Here is a 27606-nt window from a genome sequence, read left to right as displayed (position 1 = left end):
AGTATGTGTGCGTGTCGCAGGCGTTGATGCAAGAAGGTAACAGGGATGCTCTTTATGAATTTTTGGTGTTTTCTAGTGGCACATTGTTGTTTGTATGTAGAGTGACAGTTTGGTCGTTTGCATCTGTGGCAGAATTTTACTGCTTTGGATAGTGTTGATATTTTGCCTTTGGCTGAGACGTGCTTTTAATAGCATTTAAGCAAGCTATGTGTAACAAAATATGAAGGGCTAAATTACTGGCAATAAACGCGGTCTAACTTTATGCTTTGAAGAGAGAGGGGAACCATAGCATGGATTCTGAAAACAAAGTAGTTAATGGAGCAACACAAAATATTATTGTCCAAGGACTGTGCTGGATCCAAAATATGCCCACCAGGACCATACAGCAACAGTCCAAAGAAAGGAAATTCATTGAGACTGCTCTTCATCTCCTTCTCTTGGAACAGTTCTCGTGAGGAAGTTTAGCAAGCATAGGTAAATTCTATAGGATGCTATGGCTGACTGAAGGAGTTGGATACCTAGTGCAAGAGCCTGTGCATGTGGGAGAAGCTGATTTAAGGTAAAGTAGTGTCAATGTAAATTTAGATCAGTTGTGTCATTGTGGTAGAAGTTGCTATGTGGACATCACTTGTTTGAAGTTCTGGTTATGTCATTTGGGAAGAATTGGAAGCAAAACTGAATACAAAAATATTGCTCTTAAAATAAGAGCATCAGGAGTTAGTGTGTGCTTTGTTTTTTAACCAAGAAAGTTGTTTTTGATTTAAAATATTAATTAAATCATTCCTTTATGAACCAAGCTCTGGGTAAGAGCTTGATGTGTCAGCATCTCTGTGCCTGTTTTAATGATCAGAGAAGGTTGATCCTCAGCTTTTTATGTGGGTCAGCTTCCAGCAAAATATGCTTTGCTAGATAAAGGGTTGCAGGATTTGTCCTTGTATAGTAGTGTCACAGTGTTAGTAAATGAGAGTGCCTCAACCTGGGTTGTCATTATGTGTGACTAAGTGTGCTTGTGAAGAATGCAAAGTGACTCCACTGCAGATGGTTGCACTTTGGGGTACTTTGCATCTCTTTTTGCACCTTCTTGCACAGGTCTTACAGTCCTTTTGCTTTTTACGGCTAATTCTCCCTAATAGCAATATGGTAAAGTGTCTCTGTTACACAGGAAAATTGGGTTCTCTCCAGGTAGAAAGAGCGGCACCACCAAGGACTGCTTTTTCATTTTCTACTGAGGTAATTTTGTCTGTGTCAGTAGTAAAAGGAATTTATTGATAGAGCTTGTTTTGGGGGTAGTGGGTCTCTATGGTGGGCGAGGTGTAGAAGGCTCAATGTTCTCACATATCCGCATTTCTGTAGAAATAAACGAATTATTGCAGCAAATTCCTAACTGTGAGTGTCTGTAGGTGTGTACAGTAGGAGTTTGAGCCAGGTGTGCCTGAAAGGGATCATCCGTTTTCACACTTCTGTCGTTATGGATATGGTGGGTAGGTAGCATAAACTAAGTTCTTGTTGATTTCTGTGGATTTACACGTGTAAAATCAGAGTTGCAAGCAGGTTCTACCAGATCTGTGGTAATACTGGTGTTTCACACAAGAAATACAGGTATTTTCAAGACAAAGATTAGTTTTCATTACTTTGCACCCCAGGGTGGGGTTCTCCTAGTAGGTGATACAAACAAAGATTTAAAAATCTGCCACTCCTCAGTGGGATACAATACAAAGTCCAGCCATTGTCATCCAGCTGTTATGAGCAGTTACAGAGTGCTTTTTGTAGTGGTGGAAGTTTTTCTAACCCTTCTCAGCTAGGAGTTACTTCATGCATGAGGCTTTGATATCTTGCCTGATTTAATAACCTGTTGTTTCAGTAATATTTTGTAGTATTGAACTCTGTAAATTATCTGCTGTTAGATCTGTTGTCTTTCAATATCATTGACTCTCTCTTTTTTATCTGTTAGGGGGAGACAGTAGCTATTGAAATTCCCTAAAACAGCTTAGCTGATCTTACTTATAATAATGGAGTCTACTGCAATGAATATTGCAAGTGCAAACTGTTGTTAAAGCTTAGGCAAGATACTGGGGAAAATGATGTCCAATATTTTCTTATTTGTAGGTTGTGTTCTAATTAAATATTCAATATTATAGGAGACGATCTTTGACTCCCAAGACACTGATGAAATGTCAGTTAAATCATATTTCCCTCCCTCAAGCCAACATGCAGTATTGTGTTTGCTACAGTACTGGGAAATCTTTAAGACTGGAGGAGTCATTGAACTTCTCATTTTCTGTAATCTGTAGTTTAGTTTGTATTCAAGGTAGATGGATTGGTAAATGCTGAACATACAGGAAGTACAGACATAAGAAAACAGAATCAGACCCATTGTGAAAAAGCCAAATGAAATACAGGAAAATATAGAAGATTTATAGAATAGACATTTACCTATAAGGAATGTGTTTTTTCTTAGTTTTAAGACCTCCTCATGTTAGTGAAAGTGAAAAGAACTTCATTTATTAAATATTTATTTAGTTCGTTGAAGTAATACTTTGTAGGTTTTGGATTTATTTGCTACACCAGCTGAACATTTCTCTACTGTTCACCTCTTTGTTTTATCCTCACACAGTGAGCTTATTATTGTTAGTTTTGGTTACAGCCATATGTATTTTTGTAGCACTTTATAGCAAGTCTGTAGGGCAATAGACTCTACCATATCTCACATCTAATTTATAACTTTATTTTTCAGCAATTATAGCTAGTCTGCTGCTCAGATCAGAATTAAAATTATTTAAGTATAATTAAAATACACCAGTATTACTGAAATGATGAAATGCATATGAGCTCATTCAGTTTTTCTTTTCACTAGATTTTTTTGGGGGTTATTTTTAGTTTTAATACAGAGTGCAAGCTGTTGCTAATTAGCATGGCACTCTGGAGGTCGTCTCTATGTAAGCTAAATAGAGAGGATAGGATGAAGGGGGGAAAGAAATGCAACCTGCAGACGGAAAAGTGCCAGTCTTGGAGGCGTTAAAAAGCTTTGCACATAGAGTGGGTTTTGTTCCTTTTGTTAGACAAGTGATGGCAAAACCTTTCCAGGTCATGTGTAAAACTTCAGACGCGAGCTGAGTCCTGTGCCGATGTGTGTGTTCGTGCTGGGTGCAAGAGAGGGGCCTCTCTCTGGAGGGGCACTAGTTTCTCTTTTACTTCTTATGTAGGGCTACAGCTTGTCCCCTGTGTGGCAGGCTGGTGTGGGGAGTTGGAGGAGGGCACTGTGGGGCTGGGTGCTCATGCTGTTCCAGAGTTGCAGCAGGCTCACTGAAGAGATGCCATCACCATGTGGCAGCTCTGGCGTGTTTGCCGTGGCTTTTCTCTCATGAAAGCAGAGTATTGCAGACACTGGTGTTTGCTGCTGTTCTTAAATTGCTGAAGGTTATGTGTGTAGTATGGGGTATGTGTGTAACATGCACAGTTCTGCTAACAGCATGCACAAATGAATATACAGGTGTGATTATGTGTATAAGTAGTTTCATGTCTATTTTTCAATGTTAATACATGTTGTGTTCTTGAGTGGAACTGCTGCATCTGCTAAGGGGACAGGTTTTGAACTTGCACAGCTTAATCTTAAGGTCTGGGGCTGCTGATTGTTGGAGCATTTGGCAGTTGTGATTCCAGAAGTTTTAGGTCTTATCTAGGCAGATACGAAAAGCTTCTCCCTGTGGCAGCAATATGTAGCAAAGTAATAGAAGACAAGCTTTAAATAAATAATAAATAAAATCTTTATTAAACCCATTCTTGCATATGGGGAACATCCTATGAAGTTGTATAGAAGGCTGACTTCCTTGGTCTCTGAATGAAACCTGATTCACCCCCTGTGAGGGCATACTTTGTGCTGCCATGCAAGGAAGTGTGCTCTCAGTAGCTCAGCGAGGGTAACAGATTTTTTTTTCATACATATCCTTCTTCTTGTATCTGTTTTGACCTATGTCTAGATTCTTTGCAAATACTTTGGAATTAACACTGTCTAGTGAGTGGCAGGTACTGTTCATTTCATCAAAGCAATGCAGTGCACCCTATCTCGAAATAATGATTAGAAAGTGTTTTTCTTTAAGAGAGAGTGTTCTAACTCATGGAATTGGTACATACAAATACTTTAGCATTAGTTACCATTTGGAAATTTTAACAAAAATTGTAAATGTAATTAATAATAAAAAAAATTCTGCTCTTTAAAGCTTTCTATCTAGAGTTCAAAGAAAAGTCAAAGGAAGTTACGCATCACATGTCTTTTATTTTTCTGGGGTGAGCTGCAGGAAGCTGTATAGCTACATTCCAAACCACATTAAACTTTCTTCAAATGTACTTTTTTGTTTTTAGTTTGAAAAAAGTGCTGTTCCAGAGTGTTTAGGTGATCTGAGATGCCACTCAGAGCATTATGTTGTCAAATCCTTTATGCTGCTCCTCTGAGGTTGTCCTCAGAACTTTCTTTGGGATCAGAAAGTGAGGTATCAGTGGTCCTGTCTGTGTCAGGGGACCTGTAAAGCAATGCTGTATGATCAAGGTGAAGTATGTAAAAGGCTTTTTTACATTTTTGTAAATCATTTAAAGAGTTTTAACTTGGAGCAGCCCCCTTGTTTCAGTTGGTGTCTGGAGTACATGGCATACAGGGAGATAGTGAGGGATCTGGGTTTGCCCGGCCTGGAGATCAGAAGATGAAGGTGAATTGTTGCCATTTCCTAATAGGCTGTTTTGTAACAGAGAGCAGTGCTCTTCTCTGAGGTGTACAGAGGAAGGATGAGGTGCAGTTGTCACATATAGAAATGAAGAAATTCTGACTGGGCATAAGGGAAAAAAAAATAACAATCGGAATGGTTAAACTCTGACCTGAGGTCTGTGGAGGTTGCAAGATTTGACCTTGGAGATTTAGAAACTTGACCAGACAAGACTCTGAACAACTTGTTCTCTAACTTTGAAATCAGCACTGCTTTGACTGGGAATTGGAGGACGTGGCCTCTAGAGGTCCTTTTCAGCCTAAATTATTCTGATTCTGTAAGATTTCCCACAGAGAAAATAAGTATTGTAAGAGTTATGCTAAATAGCTTTTAAATTACATTCTTAGGAGGAAAGAGCTGTTTGTTTGGGGGATCAGAGTCCTTTATGTAGTACTCATGGCCAAGATAATTTAGAATAAAAATGGATAAAGAGCACGTGCAAAGGAACAAGTTTAACTGTTGGGCAAAATGCTTCAGCACTGTGCTGCTGCCTTGACTAGTCACAGTCTTGCTGCTGTGTGTTGAGAGTGGCTCTGAGAAATAAATGTGATATGTGTCAAGTGGTAGTCTTTGCTGGATTTGCTGTGGGTACTGTTGGTGAGTTCTTGACAAGTCTGGGAAGGTATATAACATACTAAATTTGAAATTATTCTCATACTTTGATAAAAAATAAGTTTGATTGGGGTTTTTTTGTTGGTGTTTAGTTGTTTTAGTTTTTTTTCTGACAGAGTGGCTACTGAAGCTCTCTAAGATTGACTGCTGACATGTCCTTGTTCCTGATGTGATGAGAGTACTCTCCGTAGATGGAGTTGCTCACTGTTGTTGGGGTATCATGTTTGACCATTTGTTTTTTGAGTCATTTCTCAGAACTAGCTTGATGCAAAACACCAGCACTACTTGTCTCAGGCGTCTGTGTGAGGTCTTAGTGATGTCACCAGAAACCCCCATGGATTTGGCCTTCAGACTTCAATTTGTCCTTGAGTTAGTGATGACCAAATAATCTGTGTTACATGAGTTGTAATCCTGCCAGTATTATTAATTCCAAAGGTATCTCACTGAAATAACATGAACTTTATATACTGGTGGCTGTATGTTCAAAGTGGAAAATTCTGTAGTGGAGAACAAGTTGTGTTTGTTATCCTGTACCCATGTGTGAGACACACATCTGTCTGTGTATGTGTGCAGACACGATACATTCCTCCCTTCTTCTCCACAAATAAGCAACAGTAACTCCCCTGCTCTTCCCTCAAACAGATATGTTTGGGTTTTTTTCGCAATTGACATTAAATGTGTTTTACCAGTACTTGAGTGAGATATGCTAACAGTGGTTCAGGCTTAAAAGTTAAGACTCTCGTTCAGCTTTTCAGAAAGACTGTTGGAGACAGTGTATGTCTAATCAGCAGCAGTGTAAGTAGGTGTTATCAATCTAGGCTGCTGTATTTTCTCTGGGGGTCAGATTGAGTGTGGCCTTTCTGCAGAGGTACAAGGGGCTTGTATAAAGCTTGAATGATTGCAGTCAGTGCTCTCTGTAGGATGCACAGACTTCAGTGCCTTTTCTCTCCAAGGGCTGCCTACCTGTGCAGGCCACAGGATGGCAATTGAGGAGGCATGTTAAGGAAAGCAAGCTGCTGCTCAATGGAGTATAAGTCAGGAGAGAAGCTGTCTTGTGCTATCTTGTACTCCCTACAAGGAAGGGAAACTGCAGCTCTTTGCTCTGTCCTTTACCTTCCTTGAGTCCTGCTTTTGTCTTTAATATTCTTAACTGTATGTTTTTTATTATTTTTTTACCATTGACTGTCAAGCTTTTCAGCTCTAAGTCAGGCTTCCAAAAGACCTGAGAATGACTTAAGAGATACTAGCACGTTTGAATCCCTTTTACGAGCTCTGTGTATTTAAATCATACTCAGAATATGTTTTCCTGCATTGTACACAGATTAAAGGAAAATATGATTTCTTTAATTTTCAAATGAAAGGTCAAATGCATGCCTTGTTGAGTAAGCATAAGAAAAAGGCCAAATATTACTAGATTCAGATGAGAAATCTGGTAGCAGCTTTGTTGATTCTAACAAGGTTGTGATATGAAAACAAAATATATACAAATCAGGCTGGGGTTTTTTTGGTTGGGTTTTACGGTTAATTTTAACAATATTGTGTATCTTTGATTTAGAGAATTTCCTTATTTGGGAAGCAAGTAGAGGAATGTTTTCAGAATAATATTATGAGTACCAAGGCCTAGACAGGCAGAGCACTTTTTTAGTTCAACACTCGTCGTTTTGTAGTGCTGCTGATATAGAGAGAAAAAATTGTCTTTTGCGGCTGCAGTTTCTTCACTCTGGTAGTGTTTGAGACCAGGAAATTCTCTGCTGAAGATGAAGAAGGACAATATGGAGCAATTCCTTTTTTATTTTTCTTCCTTTTCTCCTCTTGGCTACTGTCTTGTCCTGCTTTTCTTGTTGGGCAGGAATGGTGTGACAGAAACAGTGGCGAGTTGGTTCAAAAGGATCGGTAGAGGTCATGTACTGAAATCACATTTCCTTTTTTTAAAAAGAGCGTAGAATTTTCTTGTGTTGATAGTTCAGCTGCAAAGGTTTTCCAGCTTTTTCCAAAGTTAAGCTGAATAAACTGGGGGAAGTTAATTAAATATGCTTGGTGTTAATGTAAACATGGTTGACTGGCCCTGGAATTCACTTGGGTGCTCACAGGCAGTTTTGGCAGGGACTAGTATTTCTTCCTTGAGATGGAATTGAGGTCAGTGTTGCCAGTGATAGGGGTGGGAAAAGGAAGAAAGGAAGCATGTAATGAACCTGAGACACCACATTCAGAGACTTTAGTGAAGCAACACTCTGGTTTTGATTTCTCATTTGTGGATATTGAGGATACTGTTAAGATCTTCTCTGATTTTGCCCTGAGTATCATTGTTCTGGTGATGACTATGTTTGCCTCATTCCTTCAGAACTTAATTTTGTAATTGCTCTTTCCTTGTGTTCTTCCAGGATATCAAACTGACTTAGGTCCATGAAGACTATGCTGGTGTCAAGCTCCCTCTGACTTGCCTCCAGCTCCTCCTCAGGAGCAAAGGTACAGTTAATAGGGGTAAGTTAAAATCCACTCACAGAACCCCCTGAAGGAAATGAAGACTTTAATTAGTGACCTTTTCTTTGCGTGGCACTCTCCAGTACATTTCTTCCTTCCAAGCTGCTTGGTCCATGACAGCAGGCTATCAGTGACAGAGAAAGGGAAATCCAAAAAGTGGAGCCACTTTGAAACTGTAGTGAAAAGTTAATGAATAGAGCACTTACAGGGCAAATACCAATGCAGGCTGTGTGTGTCAGGAAAGCACTTTGAAAATGAAAAGTGCCCCCCAGTTGGTTTGTTCTCCTTTTAACTGATCTCTTTGAAAATCTACTTGGAATCACAGTTAAACTACTGTGATAAAATATGTTTTTGGTAGATAAAGTTGAAATAATACACATCTAGCAATTGGTAGTGTTGCTGGAAATAGTAAGCACATGTAGTAACAAACACAAATTCCCATTTCTTGTTTCATCCTAAGGGCGAAGTACCCTTGGTGCAAAGCCCAGGGGACCTATATAGTCATTAACAGATGGAGGGGGACATTAATCTTCTACCCACAAATCTGCCCCAGCACATAAAGCAGGGAACGTCTGTTGTGAGGAGTGCTAGAGGTTGTACTGAGCATGATAGTATAGTTTTTAATCACAGTGCCAGCCACTCTTTCTATACATTGCTATGTTTTCTTGGTACTCTGTGTCTCTGGATTTCACTTTTTCTATCTATGCACAAGAAAGAGTGGCAGTGTTTCTGCTTTTTGAGGTGCTGGCAGAATTTTCTTCCAACACTCTTAAAATCTCTCTTTTGCTGTAAGCACTAGAGTACGTTAGGATATACTTCAAGTACGTTTCTGTGCGTAGGGAGAAATGTATCCTTTTTCTGTGTCATTCAGTCTTTCTCATTTGGCAGTCAGCTAGGAGACAGGCATGGTTAATGAGGTATCTCAGCATCGTGTTTTTATGGGAGCACAGTTAAGGTTAGGAGTATGTCCAGTCTCCAACCTGCCTAGTGAGCATTCTGTATTTGGAAACAAATGCCAGCTGGCAGTGGTTAAGGAGTGCATGCTTATTCTGCTCATGATAGCCAAAACATGCTCCCTGCTGTGTGCTTTTGGCAGCTTTGCACTGGCAATATGTCTCAAATGCCAGTTGCATGTCCTCCTTTCCTCCTCCTAAGTGTGTCCCATAAGGCATGATTTAGCCTAAATAAAAATGTGCCTCTGTTAGATGTGGTAATGTATGGAAAGAAAGAGACCACTTATTTTTGAAAATTGAAGCCTTTCTGAAACACCTGTAGTACATTATTTCTACAGTGGAAATAAAAAGATGATTAATGTGTTCTCCTATACTTGGTGGCAAATTGGCCTTAAATTTCTGAAGATCTGATGATTTTTGTGCCACCAGTTCTTAGGCACACTACGCTGAAATTTTGTGTAATTTATTCACAGTGAGAGTGCTGGTTGGAATTTCACACCTAAAGTGACTGCATATTAAGTTTATTTGGAGTTCTAACTCTACTTACCTGGTCATTGTATTCATTATATTGGTGGTCAAATTAACTGCATTAATTTGTGGTCTGAACATAAGCATCTCCTCTTTGTTTTTATTTGTTGAATTGTTTTAAGTCAATGGACATCTAAAGTGGTATATTTTATTGAAAAGATACCTTACATGTAGGCAGAGTCAGTTTTACTATCAAGTGTTGCAAATCATAGGATAGTTTGGGTTGGAAGGGACCTTTAAAAGTCCTCTACTAAAGCTTATTTGAATTATTTGAAGCAGTTCTTGAATTGTGGTACATTGAATACAAATTCTTAAGAGTCTGAAGGTAAATAAATTCAGTCTACATTTCTTTGTCATTTTTTCTTCAGTCACAGTATAACAAAATGTAAAAAAAAACCAGTTTTACAAAAAGAGGCAAAACACTGAAGATTTTCAATGCAATACTCAACCAACTGTATTTGGAGTTCAGTCAGCTGTGTTTAGGGTAGGGTAAGCAAGCTGTGCTTAGAACTTGGCTTTAGAAATACCTATGTATTTAAGCTTTTTTTCAAGGGGATCTCTCACCTTCTTTGTAGCAGATCTCAGTATTTGGGAAGATGATAATTCTTGAACAATGAAATTCTAAATCAATGAAATTGTGTAGAAATCTCTTAAGATATGGGAATTTAAAAGTCAGATTATATTTTCCAACCTGTGTCCCTTAGGAAAAAGGGGTCACCTTGACAAAATTGTGAGCTTTGCAAAGCTAGGATCACACAACCACTGAAGAGGGAAGGAACAGTAGCCTTTGCAAAGTGCTAGGTTTTAGTTACCATGCTTCCACTTATCTGCTGAAGTCTGATTTAATGCTCCTGTTGCCCAGTCTATGGTCACAGCTAGAACAATCTGCATCTCCCAGGCAGGAGGTGAAAAAAGAGGGCCTTACTGTGACCCTTTCCTCAAACCCATAGTTTACCTCAGCAGCCTGATACCGCTGTAATATAACTTTCTCCCTCTCTTTGGCAAGAACTCAATTCAGTTTTTTCAACAGCTGATCTAAAATAGTGCACTTTCCTTGTAAGTACTTGGTTCCATCCATCATCCAGCTGTATCTTGGATGTCCAAGGGCATGGGCATCTTTGTCTAGGTATTTGAATGATTTCGTTGTTGTCTGTGCTATAGTGGAATTGAGAGTCAAATCTTGCTGTGATCTGTGTTGATGAAGCACCACTGCACATTGGTTAACTGTATTCATGCTCTAAAAAAACCCTTGGGTATGACGTGCAAAAAAGGTATTTTAGAAAGTAGGTTGCAAAATCAAACCCTCAGAAGTTGTGAAATGTCAGATTTATGGTATTTCCTTCTGTGCCTGTAATTGATGCAGGAATATAGATCTTGCAGCTTTAATTTCACCACATCCTAATTGGATAACTCTTATGTTAAAAAAATGTGTGGCATGGTTGTGGTACTTTGTAAATAGCACAGTACCATTTATGTAGGAGGAAAAACAGTATTCACAGAAGAATGATTATAGAATTTGGTGCTAAGTTATTATGTACATGTAGAAGATAAACAGAATTGGTTCAACAGAATTTAAATTTCATGTCAGCTAAATATATTTGCATTATATAAACTTGATGTGTAACATAACTGTTTTCACTGAAGTTTCTCCATTTATGCTGGTGTTGAATTCTGCCTCTAGTCAAAAAGAACTTTTAGAAAAAGTTCTGCCAACACAGTTTTTTGTCTTGGAACAGCTTTGAGGCTTGCCAGCAGTGTTATTTCTTTTGAGTTGCAGGAGCAGCTCTAGTTACATGCCAAAATATGGTCTTATTTTTAAACTGAAAAATAAATGAAACCTATGTAGAAATGGAAACTTTGTTGAATGCCAAATTCTGACCATGCTACTCCCATTGGAACCACTAGGACCAATTTTTGCAGTCTGCACTGTCTTTATAGCATTAAAAGTTATTTCACAATGTGGGAAGTACTGGAAGAAATGAGTGTAAGAAAAGCAGGAAATCTGCCAAGGTCCATGTCTTTTTTTAAAAAGTTGTTATAACCTACTTGCTGAGATATGTTTTATGTTGATATCAAATTTAACCAGCTTTCAGTTATGGCCAGCCAGCCTCCATTTCAATAGTGTTATTCTGTAGAGAAGAGGCAGATCAAAAATTTTCGATACCAAAATATTTAAAAAATAATCATCATTTCATGATTTTGGCCTGTTTTCCTAATATAGTTAGACTTAAGAGCTTGGAGGCTCTATCTGTCAGGCTTCTTTCCATCCCATTTTTCTTAATTTTTAATGTGTTTGTCCAATGTCCAAAGCAGATTTTTAAGGTTAGTTCCAGTAAGACAGGGGTTAAAACAGATGGAGGGGGTTGGGAAGGGGAAATACAGTGTTCAAGAGGTGATTGGTTTGCTCCAAGACTATCTTCCTCAGATACTAACCCTGGTAAAAAAGGCCCAGGTGTTTTGCCTCCAGCAGTGTGAAAGCACGCAAATCCATTGAGGGCTTTGGGAAGAGGCTCTAGTGATTTTGGACAGTTGCTGACTTTCAGCTTGTGTGAAAAGGATAGAATGGGTCTGTTATCTCACCATTCCACAATAAAAGGGAAGCAAATAATTGTGTTATTAATCCAGATGATTTCCTGAATGTGTTGCATCTGGAATCTGAACTTGGTCTTGTGCTGAAGTCTTCAGAGCAGTTGAAGAGGTAGGTACAATCAAGCTGACCTCTGCAAGTATGACGAATGCTAAAGGAGAAAGCGGTTGCCATTCTGGCATTTTGAGGGCAAATTCAGCCAGGTAGTACAGATTAGCAAAAAGTCTACTGAGACCTGAAATGTTCACTAGTTTTGACAGCTGAGCAGTTGTTCTGGCTGTGCCACCAGGCAGCTGTGGGCCTACTGTCCGTGGCTGAAAGATAGCATATTGCCTAGCACAGCTCTGTGCTCTTGACAGTAATGTGTTTGTAGATCAGTGCAGCTGGGCAGCGTACTGGCACTCAGGGTTATTACTGCTACTCTCAAGGATGAGTTGTGAAGAGCCTTATTAGCAGTGTACCTGCTTGGGAATTGCATACTCTTTCGGGGTGAAGTTAGTCATTCATAGGATTACAATAGAGGCTGGTGTGATCATCTGCCCTTCCAAACTTGCTCTTTTTTGGTACTGAACTTTTGATCCTGCAGAGCAAAAGCTCGTATTTGAGGCACTGAATTCACCTTGGGTGATGCATAGTCCTTGCTTAGACCGGAAAACAATGAATTTATGTTCTGAGCAGATATAGCCCCTTTACTCAGATGGCAAGTTTTAAACATAGCCTTTCTGCTTTGTACATTTACACTGCTTTTGTGATGGACTTGTAGTACTGCTTCTACTTGCAGTAGCGTAATATGTTACTTTTATCTCAATTCATAAGGTGGATCTTCATTTTGTACCTAAAGGGAATTAAATAATAGTCTTCTGTAGGCTTTCTGGCAGGGCATGGTCAGCCCTAGGGATCTTTGACTGTAGTAATCTCATTGACAGAAGATGTAACTTGCCATAAATTGGATTTCCTCTTTCTGAACCTTGAAATGACCTATGAGCTTTAGAAATAAATGAAGATTCAGGGTGTCAAAAGGCAGTTAGAGACTAAGCTCCAACTGACTGAATTTGGTGCATAACTCATATTTTTATCTTTAGAAAGCTTAATTTTTACTTGGTGTATATGGTGTTGGAGGAGGCAGCAAAGGAGCTACTTTCTACTGCTTGGTTCTGTAATTATAAATACAGTGACTTTGGTATGAGAAACATCAGACAATAAGTCTTGGTGATGGTTAAGTTAATTCACTTTCAGAAGTTCAATAATTCATCTAAGAAGTGTCAGCAGCTGGGTCTTGTTAATGGTAAGCCTTTCATTTCTTTTAAATCAATTGTGAATAATAGGATCCTTCAGAGAAAAATGATGAAGTAAGCATTGATTTCCAAATTGGGTGTCTGATATTGGAGCATTAATAAAATCTAGAGCAAGCAGGCAACTAGGACCTCATACACTCTGATCACCTAAGCAGTAATCAGAGAAAATCAATATTTTTTTTGTATGGTGCTAGATCTGTTAACATTTCATTTGTCATCATTCATCATTGTGTCTATAATTTCATTTTTATAATTGCCTGAATTTTGAGGGGCTTAATAGTATGCTTTGAATCAAGCATTTACTGTCAAGCTATTGTGAAGCAGATGTGGCATTGCCATGTTGCCTATTCTTTGCTGTCTGTCTGTCTTACTATTTCTGGACTTTTAATAGCAATGGTCAAAGTAAACTCTTAGATACTTCAAATGAAGTTAAATTTTCTTAGAGGAGTTCCATGTAGACTTCCTGGAGTCCTCTGTTATTCTCTCTCTCCAAGCTTTGAGGTGCTGTGTTGCTTCTCTATAGTCATGTTCAATCTCACAGAGGTGTTAGGAACATCTCCAGTAAGATGGTGAAACTCTGTCAAAGAAGAATGGTTGTAGACAACATCTTCAGAACAGTGAGACTGCTGGCATGGTTTCCTCTGCAACATCTTCCTTGGGCTGTTGTTCATCAGCTACAGCTTCTGGCTCTGTGTGGTTTGTTCCAGCCTATCTTGTGTTGTTGAAGAGGCCTGTGACTGTCTGGATGTGTCAGAGGAGGAGACCAATGCTGACGTGGCTGGATTCTGGCCTTTGATGGCTTTAATACAGAGAACAACATTTTGGTGACAGGAGCATCAGTGAGTGATCTGAGAGGGAGTAGTTGGTGGTAGTACATCCCACCAAGCCACCTGTCGATGGGATACCTGCATACCTTGTACTTCTAGCCTCAGAGTCAGTTGGGTTTTGTAATGCAGTGTGGAGGTTACAGACTTGTGAGTGTGGGGTTTATTTATTGGTTTTAATTGCATTTGGAGGCTGGGTTCAGTGGATGTTTAGAGCAGCTAAGTGCTGGCTTTTTCTATCCATATTGTGCTTACCAGCGATCCCATTTTCTTTAAAGCTGTATTGAGTTGGTATGGAAACCCACATACAGGCAAATCTCCTTGCTGTTGAAGTCAATGGGAGTTGAGGCTAAAACTGGACCAGGATTTGGCCCATAAAGCATAGCAAGAAAATTTAACACTTATAATAAAACTCTTAAGGCAAATAAAATGTTCTAGCAGGTGTTCATAAATGTGCTTTATGCTCATAGACTCTGTTAAATGTTAATACTAAGGTCCTGCAGAAGCTGCGCATAAGGACTGAGTGAAGGAAGCAAATGTCTGTTAAATGTGCTGTGCAATATTGTAGCAAAGGTGGGTGGCAGTGCAATGCCATGCTACCTATTAGACTGAAATATGAAAGCTATTAGAGTTTCTGCTGAATTTTCATTTTGTGAGGGAGTAGTTTTCGAGAGAGAACATACCGTATAAAAAAAGCCATGTGTTGTGCAAAACTAGAAGTATCTTTGTCAGTGTATGCAGTTTTCTTGGATGCATGCAGAGCTTATTAAGGACAACTGCTAACGTACTGTATTAGCAATAAATTTAAAATAAGACAATACTTGTGAGAAAAATAATGGCTGAGAAGCAGGTTTTTTTTTTTTTTGATATTTCATTTTCATTGAATTATAATTTTTTCATGCCTTAGATGAACCCACAGGCAGAAGTCCTAACATGACTTAAAACATGTTTTGAGAATTATGGGTCTTGACAGGATTTTATATTTAGATCTCTGTCTTAGGTTAACTCTTAATATTTCTTTTATTTATTCCATCACTTCACCATCAAAGGACAATGAGGTCCATTTTAGATTTCCAGGCGCTTTCTGGCCTTCCTCCTTTATGGCTTCTAAGAGAAGCATCTGTTGACTTTTTCAGCAGATTTTGCATCATGCCTTGAAAGCTGGTAGCTTGTACTGTCTTGGTTTCTTCTAGCAGTGAATTTCATTAGGATTTAGGTCAAACCCACAGGACACAAAAAAAAATCTGAGTGTACTGGAGTCAGTTTCTAAAATGACACCATGAATGCAACAGTCATTGTTAGAATGTGTTTTGTTGGTGTTTGAGTAATTGACTTAGTTATCATCTCATCAATGCTCAGTCATTGTGTTGCAGGATAAAAGCAACCACATATTACAAAGATAGTCTCTTTCACCATTAACAGCAAGATGGCTGAGTGAGGGGAGGTCTTTCACACGACATTTAGATATACCAAGTAGCAAGCGTGTCCACGGTAATGTCAGGCTCTTCCAGTGTTGCCTTGGTCCTGTCCTCATGTTTGTTCCTGGCAGTGGCAGTGCTAACGTTTTTTTGGTGTCTTTTTGTTTGTTTTTTTTTTTTTCCTTATGTCTGCCAGGTTAGTTTGACACTGATCTCTTCTGTGTGGTGACCAGTGACCGGACCTGTGGGAATGTCCTGAGGTTGTGTCAGGGGAGGTTTAGGTTGGATATTAGAAGAAGGTTTTTCACCCAGTGGGTGGTTGGACACTGGAACAGGCTCCCCCGGTCACAGCACCAGCCTGACAGAGTTCAAGTAGGGTTTGGACAGTACTCTCGGGCACATGGTGTGATTTTTGGGGTGTCCTGTGCTGGGCTGGGAGTTGGACTCGATGATCCTTGTGGGTCCTTTCCAGCTCAAAATATTCTGTAATGTTGTGAAAAACTTGCTTTGTTCTGCCTTGTTGTGAAAAGGAGTGAAGCATGCGCTTGGATGAGGGAATTGTCATCACTTGCTTTCGTAACAAAATCACAGGGACCCACTTAGTTTTCTCCTCTGTAATACTGCACTAGTGTGCTTATGGATTTTAAAAGCAAGGCTGATGATCATCATCAGCCAGCAGATTGGGAGCTCCTACATATAGTAGAGTATCTTTTCTTTTGATCCTTCTAGGGCAAGGAGACCTAGTAGAGAAACAGGGTGAGGAAAGACTAGAAACTGTTTTTAATCAAGTGGAAAATATGTCAGTACTTCTCTTGTAAGTAGTGGCACTTCTAGAATAGTGATATTCATGCAGAACTTTTAATCCCTGCAGTACATTGCAAATGCATTGTCTGAGAATTAAATGTTAATTGAGGCCATTATTTGATGAGTGGACTATTTATATAGTAAAGTTATTTGAAGTAATGGGCCATGAATGCATTTTGTTTATTAACTTTCCCAGTGCTCGTTCTTCAATATCTTATCACAGAGCAGGCATTTTAAAATGGAAGGCTCTCCAATGACAAAGATCTGCAGCACAAAAAGTGTGTTACTTATAAGTAGTGTGTTTTGTTGATTTCAAGAACAAAACAGCATATGGTTGAAGCCTTTGGAAGATTGAGATTTCAGGTAAATTTCTAACCATGGAAAAAAGAAAAATGTAGAAGAAAAAGGTATTTTTTTTTTGTCTTTGAAGACTTGCATGATTCAAGTACTTTAATGGTCTTCTCCATTTTGAAGATGAGAAACTAGGGAAAGGAAAATTATTTACTTTGTCTGGGATTATGAAGGAAGTCTGGCAGACAAGGAAATTAAATTGAGATCCCCTAAATGTCAGGCCAGCTCCATAAATGCTAAAATATCCTTCCTTTCTTGTCTAAAATGTCTGTCAGAAATGTACAGTAAAGTTTAGGTTTTGTAGGATTTCCATAGGACAACTGCTTTGTGGCCTCCAGGGTGTGAATATCCACAAAAAAAAAAAAAAATCACTCTTTGAAGCTGAGAGTATTTTATCTATTATTAAATCTGAAAAAAAGATAGTACAAAACCAACATACTTTTAATAATATTTTGGGTTTCCTTCTGTAATTGTTTAATGGAATTAATATGAATATTTTAGCTGTAAAGTTGGACAGCTGCGGCAGGATGTGATTTAACTGGGACACTGACTCTTCTTTCAATGCATTCTGGCAAACTTTACAATATGCAGTGTTGTAAAAGTCCACTTATCTATCCTGTAGCTTTCATACACCTCCTTAATTTACAGTTGTTTTTTTTTTTTTTCTTTAAAGGCCAAGTTGAAATTGCTCCTCAGTTCTTGGCTATGATAAAATTCAGTGCAAGGCAAAAACCTTCAAGAAGTTTCCCTCTCATGAAAGATGCTGGGACTTGTGCATGAGCAGTGTGTAGCTGTACTACCCATTTGTTCATCACATCTTGTCATGGTTTCCAGTATGTGCTAAACCACCGCTTTTGCAGCTCAGTCTTTTGCTCGTTGGATCCAAACTCTGGTTTAGATACTTTTTGTCCAAGTAAGGAAAACATGGAATCATAGAATGGTTTGGATTAGAAGGGACCTGAAAGATCATTTGGTCCCAACTCCCCTGCCATGGGCAGGGATGCCTTCCCCTAGATCATGCTGCTCAAAGCCCCATCCAACCTGGTCTGGAGCAATGCCAAGGATGGGGCATCCACAGCATCTCTGGGCAACCTGTTCCAGTGCCTCACCACCCTCACAGTAAAGAATTTCTTCCTCTAATCTAAATCTGCTTTCTTTAAAGTCATCACCCTTTATCCTGTCACCACATATTCCTGTAAAAAGTCCCTCTCCATCTCTCTTGTAGGCCACCTTTATGTACTGGAAGGTGCTCTAAGGTCTCTGTGGAGCCTTGTCTTCTCCAGGCTGAAGAACCTCACTGGTCTCAGCCTGTCATTACAGGAGAGGCGCTCCAGCCCTCTTATCCTCCTCCTTCTGTTGGGGGCCCTGGAGCTGCCCACAGTACTCCAGGTAGGGTCAGAGTAGAAGGGGAGAATCAGTTGCCTGCCAATCTGTGCTAACTCTCATTTTCTAGTAGAAACTGTTTGGATTTTGCTTCTGGTCTGCTATGTGCTTGTGAACTTCTGTAACCATTTAGCATCTTTTGATGCATTGCAGTACATTTAGGCTCTGAACTTTTGAGTATTGTCAAATAAATACAGCAGAGAGCTGGCTGTTCGTAAGTGGGGAAGTATTGTATTTATATAATAACTGTATGCTAATAATAGAGAGAGAACGACAGTTTAATGAGTGTTCAATGCCATTGGGTTGACCTGATGATCTGCAGTGCTCTCAGCAGCAGAGACATGATGTTGGGTGTGTTGCTTTGTGCCATGCTGGAGGCAGCAGCTGGGAGAGCCAGCATCCCAGCCTGCTCCTGGGGGCGTTGGATGCGGCATGTGCCACTGGGACTCTGCCAAGTCTTAAATTCTGTCTCAATAGCTGTGATGGGTTTGTGAATTCCAATCAATGACAAAATAGAGTACTGTCTCTCTTCTTATACGATGCTGCTGTCTGCCCCATGGTGATCATGTGGTGTCCAGAGTTGTGTAGCTGGGAAGGCTTGCAGGGCTTTTGCAGGCCACCAGGTTCAGTTTGGAGACAGCTGGCTATAGCAAGCAAAGAACTGTGATAAATGATAACTTGAGTAAACCACATATGTGAGGTCTTGAATGAAGTCAAGATTGAAGTAATTTATTCTTGATGATTTGAACAAAAAGGCAGCTCTTACCATTTTAAAAGAATACCTTATAAACTCATCTTCTAAAGATAAAAGCTATCAAGCAGAAAACCATGATGTTACGCCAGATACCAATTACTGTGGTTTCTTAATGTGCTTGTGGTTTTTTTTTTGTTTCACATTTATTAAATATTTAGAAGTTCAACTGTAGATATTTTTAATCAAAATCAGAATTTTCTCACAAAATGGGTGATTACATCATTTGCACATTTATATTGTAAGACGTTTTAACGATATAAGCATTTTTTCATTTAGACAGCAACCATAATAAATTGAAATAAAATTCAGCCTTGATTGATGTTCTATGTGTCATGTACAGGGCAAGTCCCATCTATAAAATGTGGTTTGCCAAGGCAGCAATATTAGTAGCATTTGAATGTTTTTCTTATTAAGGAGAAAAATGGTCAGCAACATCAATACCGTCTGCTCCAAAGACCATGGTAAATGGAAACTGCCTGCAGCACATTTGAATTCCTCACTGTATTTGGGATGAAGGTACGATGCAGGCAGTGAGAATTTTTTTTTTTTCCTTGAAAATTAGGATAGACTATTACAGTTCGTACGATGAAAGAGAGAGGCTGATTACAACATAATGGAGTGTACCATATTCATCTCTTTGAAATATGACCTCACTCGGCCTTTTCCATTTTACAATCGATTCTCTCATTCCCTTAATGAACCTGTGCGTTCATGAGTCTTCCTTGGAAGTATGCACATGAAGTATTACAGTAGCAGAGAGTAATTGTCTGACAAGCAACTGCAAGTAAAGTGTCTCTCTTGTAGTCTTGTTCAATAACATTATGGACCGTTAATGCATCGGATCAGGTTCCATATTGTTTGGTTAAAAATTATGCAGCTATATTTTTCTTAGTTGTTCATAGTGTTTCTAAAATGGTAGCTTCAGAAAACTGGTTCAGCATCATCTGGCTCTGTTTCCTTGCAGAACAGTACATATGTGTAAGAGATGAGCTATCAGTAAGGTACTTCTGGGAAGTCATCTCGCTGGTACCAGGTACTGAAATTGGGTGAACTATAATAGTGTTAAAGGAAGAGAGGAAGGGCTTTTTGAGAAGAAAAATGGGTAAAGTTATGTAGAGAATTACTGGAGGCACCATCAAGATGTAATTTTTAAAGGATTAAACACCTAGTATATGACATTTCTATTTGGTGGCTTCTTTTGACTGTCAATGTGATTACATGTAATAAGAAAATACTGTTAATTATATGTTTTGTTTGTGTGTCTTTTCATGCATTTTTGGATGTACTTTTAGTATAAACATAGATTATTTATATAACTAATAATGTATATAACCATGACTGACATGGAAACACTTTATAGATGGTTGAAGCATGTATGTGTGTATGTGTAGTTTTATTATCAACTCATAGCTGCTAACTGGCTGTCGACAGTTCCAAGTTGCTACAAAATATGAAGCCACCCACTGGGTGACTCTCACAAATGCCAAATACCCTAGGTGGTACCCAGGATGAGATGGCAAGCATAGAGCCTGCTGTGATCACCACTGGGAAATCAGGAGAGCAGGGATTGTGGGACAGACTCCTGCATACCCCAGTCTCACTCTGTACCCAGAGAAAATTTGCAGACCCCTGAAAGCCTTTGTAATGACAATTTCATTGAAATTCTAAGCATTTGATGTATCGCCACCAGCACTGATCTGGTAAAAGCGATGATGAAATAAAGATTGAGCTCAGAGAGAAGCAACAGTCCTGTCTGTTATGTCAAAAAAGATAATTCATCATGTCAGAAAGTACCATTTCCTTTTGATTAGACCGAAGTCATTGTCCTAAGGTGTGAAAATTGCCTTGACCAACAGACCTGTTCTGGTTGTGAACTGTTGCTCTGGACCAGAGACAAGAAATAAGTAAAACTAACCTTAATTTTATAAAACATAAGATATAGGAAACGCTTAGGTTTTGGATCACACTAGGCTTGTTAAAAATTTGTGTATTACATATGCAAAAGTGTTTTTTCCTTCCAAAGTAACAAAACCTCTCCTTTACATATCATCTTTCGCTTTTAGTGAAACTGATGTTCCTGAGCTGTATGATCCAAATTGTTTTGCAAACACTTCAGTGGTTGCTTTTTCACTTGTCTATTTTCCTTAAAGCTGATATATAGGACTATGGACCTAGTTAGTAAATTTTAGATACTTTGAATTAGTGTAGCTGACTCCCTGAAGGTAAAATCGGCTTTTTCCTTTTTTTTATTGGAAAACTTGGAACACTATATCCTTTTGTTGTTGTTGTTTGTTTCATTAAAGGAGCCTGCAGTTAGGTGTCAGGATGTTTCATTGTGATAGGAAGTCCATCTGTAATATTAGGCTTTTGCTGAAAATTGGAGGTGGTGGGAGTGTTTTGTTTTATAAGTGTAAGAAAGAAAACCTATACTGACAAGTTGCCATTTTTGTTATCTGGGAAATGGTTGAAAATTTGATCAATATAATTAATCCAATTTATTGCCAATTCTTTATTCTGTAGTTGGTATTGCTTGCACAGGAGTGAGACTTCCACCAAGCCAAGAGCTTGGTCTTACAGGACGTGGTTTTACCTGGCGGAGTCCCAAGAAGTGTGCAGCAGAGCCTGTGCGGGGACATTGACCATCGCCTGCTTCAGGACATAAACTCTGCTTATGGTATTTTTGTAATGTTTCAGCATCTTCATTATCTCATCATTCATGTAGCAAACGTGCCCTTCTGTTTCCAGCATCTTGATGTATGAATTGACTGAAGCCCCATTCAGAAAGCATATGTTCAGTGGGGAAACTTAATGTGTGTGGCTGGTAATGAGATCCAAGTCTCAGCTCATGTCCATGGGACTGAATGTATTTAGTTGAGGCTTTCCATGAGTAGGAATGGGTTCATGCTGAAATGCCTTTGAGTGATAAAGAATGAAATGATCTGTTCAATACCACATTGTACACTCTTCAGAGAACTTGGGGATGAGTTTTTAACCTCTGTTACTGCTGAAGGAAAGGGAACTCTTTGCTTGTCTCCATCTGATCAGAACCATGTTACAGTAGGTCCTCAGAAAACAGACTAAAGAATCAGTATCTCTGTCCTGAACAATTTCAATCCCGTGATACAACGGCTTCCTGGGAGGGCAGCTGTGTGAGTGATTTGTTATTTAGTGTTATTAAGAAGGCATAGGGAGACTTTCAGTTAAGGTCCATCTTTCAGAAGATTCACGTGTGCTTAGATAATTCACATTTTGTATTTAGCAGCTAGCAGGAAAAAGGAACCATTATTTTTCTGCAGAAATTCTGATAACGATGTTCAAGAATCAAATGCACAAAGACTTCCTTATTCTCTCCAGACAATGAAAAATACAATTCTTTTGGTCTCTGTATACTTTTGAGATTAAATTAAAGGGCTGTATTTCTTCTGTTGTTTTCTGATTTTTATTAGTTTGTAAGGGTCATGCATCTTAAAATTTTTACTTTGCAGTCACAGGGCTGAGAAACTTAATATTTAAGGATGTGAGTGTTAAGTTGGAGCAGTACAATAGAAAGTGTAGACTGAAATTGGCAGAGAGTTGGCATTTCACCAAATGAAGTCTGAAGGACCAATCTATTGTTGCAAAGTGACAGTTCAAGGAAGAAAGGAAGCCACATGTTTGCAGCCAATCTGACTTTTACATCCAGTTTTTACTATATTGATCCACTCTAGAAATGAAATAATGTACCATTCTTTTTCTAAAATATTCAATTCAGAATTGCTTCTCTTAAGCATTTTATGATTGCACGGTCTGCATTTTAAGTTACTGGATGGCTTTGCTTCCCGGTTTCAGTAATGTTTGTGGCTTGTTACTTACACTTGTGATGCTTTAAAGCTTTTGCTGATAGTAAGTACTAGAAAGGTGAACTGTATTGCCTCCTTGGATGTATTTAGATGCTGGGCTTATAGCTGTACTTACAGCTTAAAGCTACTTTTGATTCAGAAGGCTGTAAGATAGAAATGAACGTCTGATACTGTGCTTTTAGAAGGAAAAGATTCCTATAGGAGTATTTCTGAATCACTGATTCTGATGATTTTAGATGGAATACAGTACCTAAAATAACCAAGGACAAACGGTGAAAACATGGAAGAAATTCCCTTCTCAAAAAGAGACAAAGAAAAGCAGTGAGAGTGGAGTTTAAATATAGCACTTGCTGCTGTAAAATTGTGTCTGACCCAATGGAGCGATATCTGACTGTAGGCTGACTACAGCTTAGCATACCAGAGAACCTGCTGAAATCCTGGAAGTGCTTTCTTTATACATCTTAGGTGCATTTGTGAGCTGACATTTAAATGGATATGGGTTTGTGTGGGATGCATGAGCTCTCAGAAGCATTGCTGTTTGCAGGCTTTTGAGGTTAGAAGAGTGCCTTTTGGGACAAATGGCTTTTCAACAAAAGGAGTGAACTTCATTTGTATGTAGTATTTCAAGCTATCTTGTTGCCCCGTTTTTGGATTGCCCAAATAAAGACTGAGAAGAAAGAAAATATATCAGTTGGTGGTGGAAGCAGCATCCAGGCTGAGTGAAAATATTGTAAGAATTTGATGTTTCATATCAAAGCATAACCTCTCCTTTCCTTGGTTGTGTTGCTGCCTATTGAAAGGGTTTGTTGGATCACAGGATATCTGTGGCCCTTTTCTCAGTTCAGAGCAGGATTCTCCTGAGAAGAATGGCAAAGGAAGATACATAACATGAAAGACTGTAATAGATTGTTATGAGCATTTCTACAAGTAGGTCTAATGCAGTAGGTACAGGCACAGCTAAAGCTAACCCAGACTATTATTTTGTGTTAGAAGACACTAAAGGGTATAATTTTTTTCTTCCCTCTAGACTTTGAAAAAGTTCTTACCCAGAATTGCTCTCCTGTAAGAAACATTTCAGAATATGGAGTAGAGAAGCATGAGACAGACTTACTGGAACTGTTCCTTCTGCAGGAGATGTGGCACAGTGCAGCTCAGAAGTTTTATCTAGGGTGTGTGCCGTGCTCACAGCCACATGGACATTTAGAACTTGGACATCATAGAAGGCTAATGGGAAGATGTAGGAGTATGGGTAGTAGGGTACTAATGCTACTTTTGTGTAGCAATTCAAAAGATGAATAAAGGGATGGTATAATTTGTGGGTGATAGAAAATGAGTTGGAGAAAGGTTGAGAAACATTAAGGGGTATCTAGCCAATCTTAGGGAACAGTCACTGTGGTGGCAGATGAAATTTTACAGCTAACAAATGCCAGTAAAATCTTCTGAATACATAATTTGACCTAATTGCATGTTACTGAATACTAAATTAACTACATTTACTGCAATTGAAAAGCTGGCAAGTTAGGCTTTTGTCTGTCTCTAGAAAAAAACAAACAAACAAAAGGGAGGTGAAATTAACAAAAACTTTATAAAACAATGGCAGTATTTCCTAGGTAGTAGCTACTGCTTGTTTATATCATCTTACTTTTTAACAGGAATTATTTATTTTGTTCTGCATCACTCTTAAGAAAATACAGTAAAAATAGAGAAGGATTGCAGGATGGGCAGAAGTGCTTTGTGGCATTGGAAGGAATTCCTTGTGTCAAGTTACTGAAAGAAATAAAACCAGCATAGTTAAGTTAGAGGATGAGCAGTCAGTGGGGGGGGGGGGGGGGTGTGTATAAATAAATCATGCACTTTAACTTACAGCAAGAACAAAGAACTACATTGAAAGGCAGTAAATGGAGAAAACTGATTTAAACAGGGTGGGCGTTTTTTTATACAATGCATAATTAACTTTGGAAACTTGTGGCGAGCTAGATATGTTGGTCTAAATGCATAAATTCAAAAAGAAAAACTAACATTTACATGGCTAATTAGAATAGATAGAGTAACAGAAGTTAGGGTGGATATCCCACCGCAGTGTTTTAAGGCATAGTTATATAGAAAAAAAGCTCAAATGTACTATGGGCAAGTTATTCTGTACTTGTGCCTTCTAGTATACCCTTTTCTGTGGTACTGCAGGAACTGTTAGGACCAAAGGTTATATTAGGTAGACCACAGGTCTCCTGAGCATGACTTTCCATTTTGATTGTTTCTGGTTGTTTTCTTTCTTTCTTTCTTTCTTTTCTTTCTATTCTCAGTTTTTATGCAACTGCAGTGCAGAGAAAGTATGTAACTTTCCTGTGAATACTGGAGTCTCAAGCTTCTAGTAATTCAAAAGGGAAGAAATGGCAAAAAAAAAAAAGAAGGATTATTTTTTTGAAGTGCTTATTCACAGAAGAAGACTTATTTCTGAATAACGAAAGTCTCTCAAATATCTAGTGATACATTATTTATGTAATTGAGAGTGTATTCATGGAAGTGCCCTCAAGAAAAACAGATTTTGAGTCATACCAAATAGTATGTTCAACTGAGGATTCACTACACAGTTTTCAAAAGTGTGTTCCAGGTTGGAGTGTGTACTTTTATGTATTAACTGACTGTGGATTATTTTTTTCCTTCACATGAAAACTGACAGTGATATAAATGAGCCTTAAATCCTGGATTGTGGTGTATCTTATGTATGCTTCTGAAACAAAGTAAATACGTGGAACTTATTCAAGTCCACTAGCTGTTATGAATATATATGCTTCTCCCAGGACAATGAGCACAAGCAGCTACTGCCCCTTCATAAATATCTTATTCTTCCTATATGTAATGGGACTCCAAAGACATTCCTGTTCTTGTGGCCAGGGTTGCATTTGCAGAGAAACTGCATATATTGTGTAGTGTATAGTTATAGTTTATGACATTTGCTTTTGTTAGGATTTCTTCTGGGTAATCAGCATTTCAGCCACAACTCACTTTGTTTGGAAAATGCAATTCTAGTGCAGAAGCATGTGATTTTTTTTTTTCTTTTTTTCATGAGGGAAAAGCACGGGAGTCACAAACACATGATTATACTAAAACTGGTTTAGAAATCTGTGCAGGATGGAAGTGGAGGTGTATGGCCTCCCTGAGTATAATGTTCCCCATAATTCCTTCACAGATTTTTATCACTGTAGCATGATTGTAGCTTTTTTAGTGTTGGAGCATCTCACATTTATACAAGGTGAAACTATTGCTGCACAGCCAGCCCTACTTAAACACATCTACCATTTTCATCTTGAAAATCAGTACAAATTAGCTGATACTGAATTCCTCTGCTTATTCAGTGCAAGGACTGGGTTTTCAGCTCATGTATGAAATCAGTCTGACTCCAGTTGCAAACTTCTGTTTCCTTTGCATTTGTTCATGAATAAATAGAGAATGTGCCTTAGTGGAGAGAAGGTTTGGCTGGACCCAGACCCTGGGGCTGATCAGCTCTAGCAGCTTCAGGATTTTCCGTCCTTCAGATACGATGTCTGCCTTTGACTTCAAACATACCAGGTGTTTTTCCTTTCAGAATGTGGCCATAGGTGGAGCGCTGTGAAAACTGAAGGATGCTATTGCAAGAGGTGATGCTGTAAATTCTCCTGTGTGCATGTGTAACTTCTTTTAGCTTAAAGGGAAGTTATGTGCTCACAATGAGGATGAAATAGAGTCCTTTGTTAATATCAAAGAGCCAATCAAGAAAGATTTTTTTTTTATATAGAAAGCCTCCTGCTGCTTCCCGAAAAACTTCCTTTTGTAAAGCACAATGATAAATAATGTTACTTCTTCGGTCATTGTATTTCCAAGGGATACTGTTTTGTACCGCTGCATTCAGTGAGACCCGTGAAAGTCAGCTGTGTTTGATTAGATGGGCCAGTAACTCTGGGAAAGAGGATGTGCCAGGCTGGTTCTTTACAGGCTCAAGCGTTGGATGCTTTAGCTGGCTAGTTCTCCAGTGTATGTTACTCTGACCTGCCCTGCCAGCTGCCAGACTGGAAGAGTAGTGAGGGTTGGGCTTCAGAGGGATTGCAAATATAGCAGGGCATGAAGGGGTACTTGTCACATCTTCCTGATAAGTGCTGTATATTCTTATCTCATCTTCAGACTGTGTGTAAGGATCATAATTACTTTTGCTTACTGTGTGTTTATGGAAAGTGCTGTGGCAGATCTGTAAGATTCTGTTTTGTCTCTGAATTGCAATGGGATTTTTTTTTTTTTCTACAAAACTGTAAAAAAAATCTCCAGGTATTTAATACTCTTTGAAAATACTTATTTTTCTGAACAGACAGAAATTAATTTTAATTAACTGGTTTTTATTTGCATATAGTTTTTTAAAGAAAGTCAAATTGCTGAGAATTTCCCTTTTGACAAATTAAATTCTTCTCAAAGATAAAATTACCGAGGGGATGGGGGAAAGCACTTTTCCCCTCTTTTTTGAGGAAATTATAGTAAGAGACGCAACTACTTACACGCCATTACTTACTTGTTTGGTGAAGGAATTGGGTATCTTATGCCAGAAGCAGGAATTGCCTGATAAACTGGAAAGAAATGAAACTGCAACCCTGTTCCAGAGCATTTACACACGAAACTAATTTTAAGCTCATGCATTCCTCATTGGTTTTAACAGAACTAATCAAGGGCTTAGCTAAGACTGTTTAAGTGCTCTACTGGTTCTGGCCATATTAAAGTGATTTTTTGTGATAGAGTACTCCAATGTTAAAAAGTCAGCCTCCTTAATGCAACTCCTCTGAACAGAGCACAATGGAAGCATGAAGAAGGGGAGGAAAGTGCCCACCTGAACACAAAGTGATAGTTGTGTGAGGTTTTTTTTTGGGGGGGGAAGCCCATAAGTATTTTTGTTGCATATTATTTTACTGACATTACATTTGGAGATGTGCTTCCACTCACTGGAAACTTTGTGATGCATAAAATGTACATAAAATTTTCTTTCTTTCTCATTATTAATAACTTA

General features: G+C 38.7%; 1 protein-coding gene across 9 annotated transcripts in view; it reads left to right on the top strand.

Moving 5' to 3' along the window:
• RARB (retinoic acid receptor beta) overlaps positions 1-27606 on the top strand; it is a 323955-nt gene that overhangs the window by 1013 nt on the left and 295336 nt on the right. For 7 of the 9 annotated variants that reach the window (XM_039548244.1, XM_039548242.1, XM_039548236.1 and 4 more), the window contains exon 2: positions 7748-7847. The gene's annotated coding sequence lies outside the window, so the exon portion shown is untranslated. The remainder of the gene's footprint in view (positions 1-7747; positions 7848-27606) is intronic. The other 2 variants (XM_039548240.1, XM_039548239.1) reach the window with 1 other exon arrangement.

This window comes from Corvus cornix, chromosome 2, assembly GCF_000738735.6.
Source record: "Corvus cornix cornix isolate S_Up_H32 chromosome 2, ASM73873v5, whole genome shotgun sequence".
NCBI lineage: Eukaryota > Metazoa > Chordata > Aves > Passeriformes > Corvidae > Corvus > Corvus cornix.
This window is presented reverse-complemented; position numbering and strand designations above follow the sequence as displayed.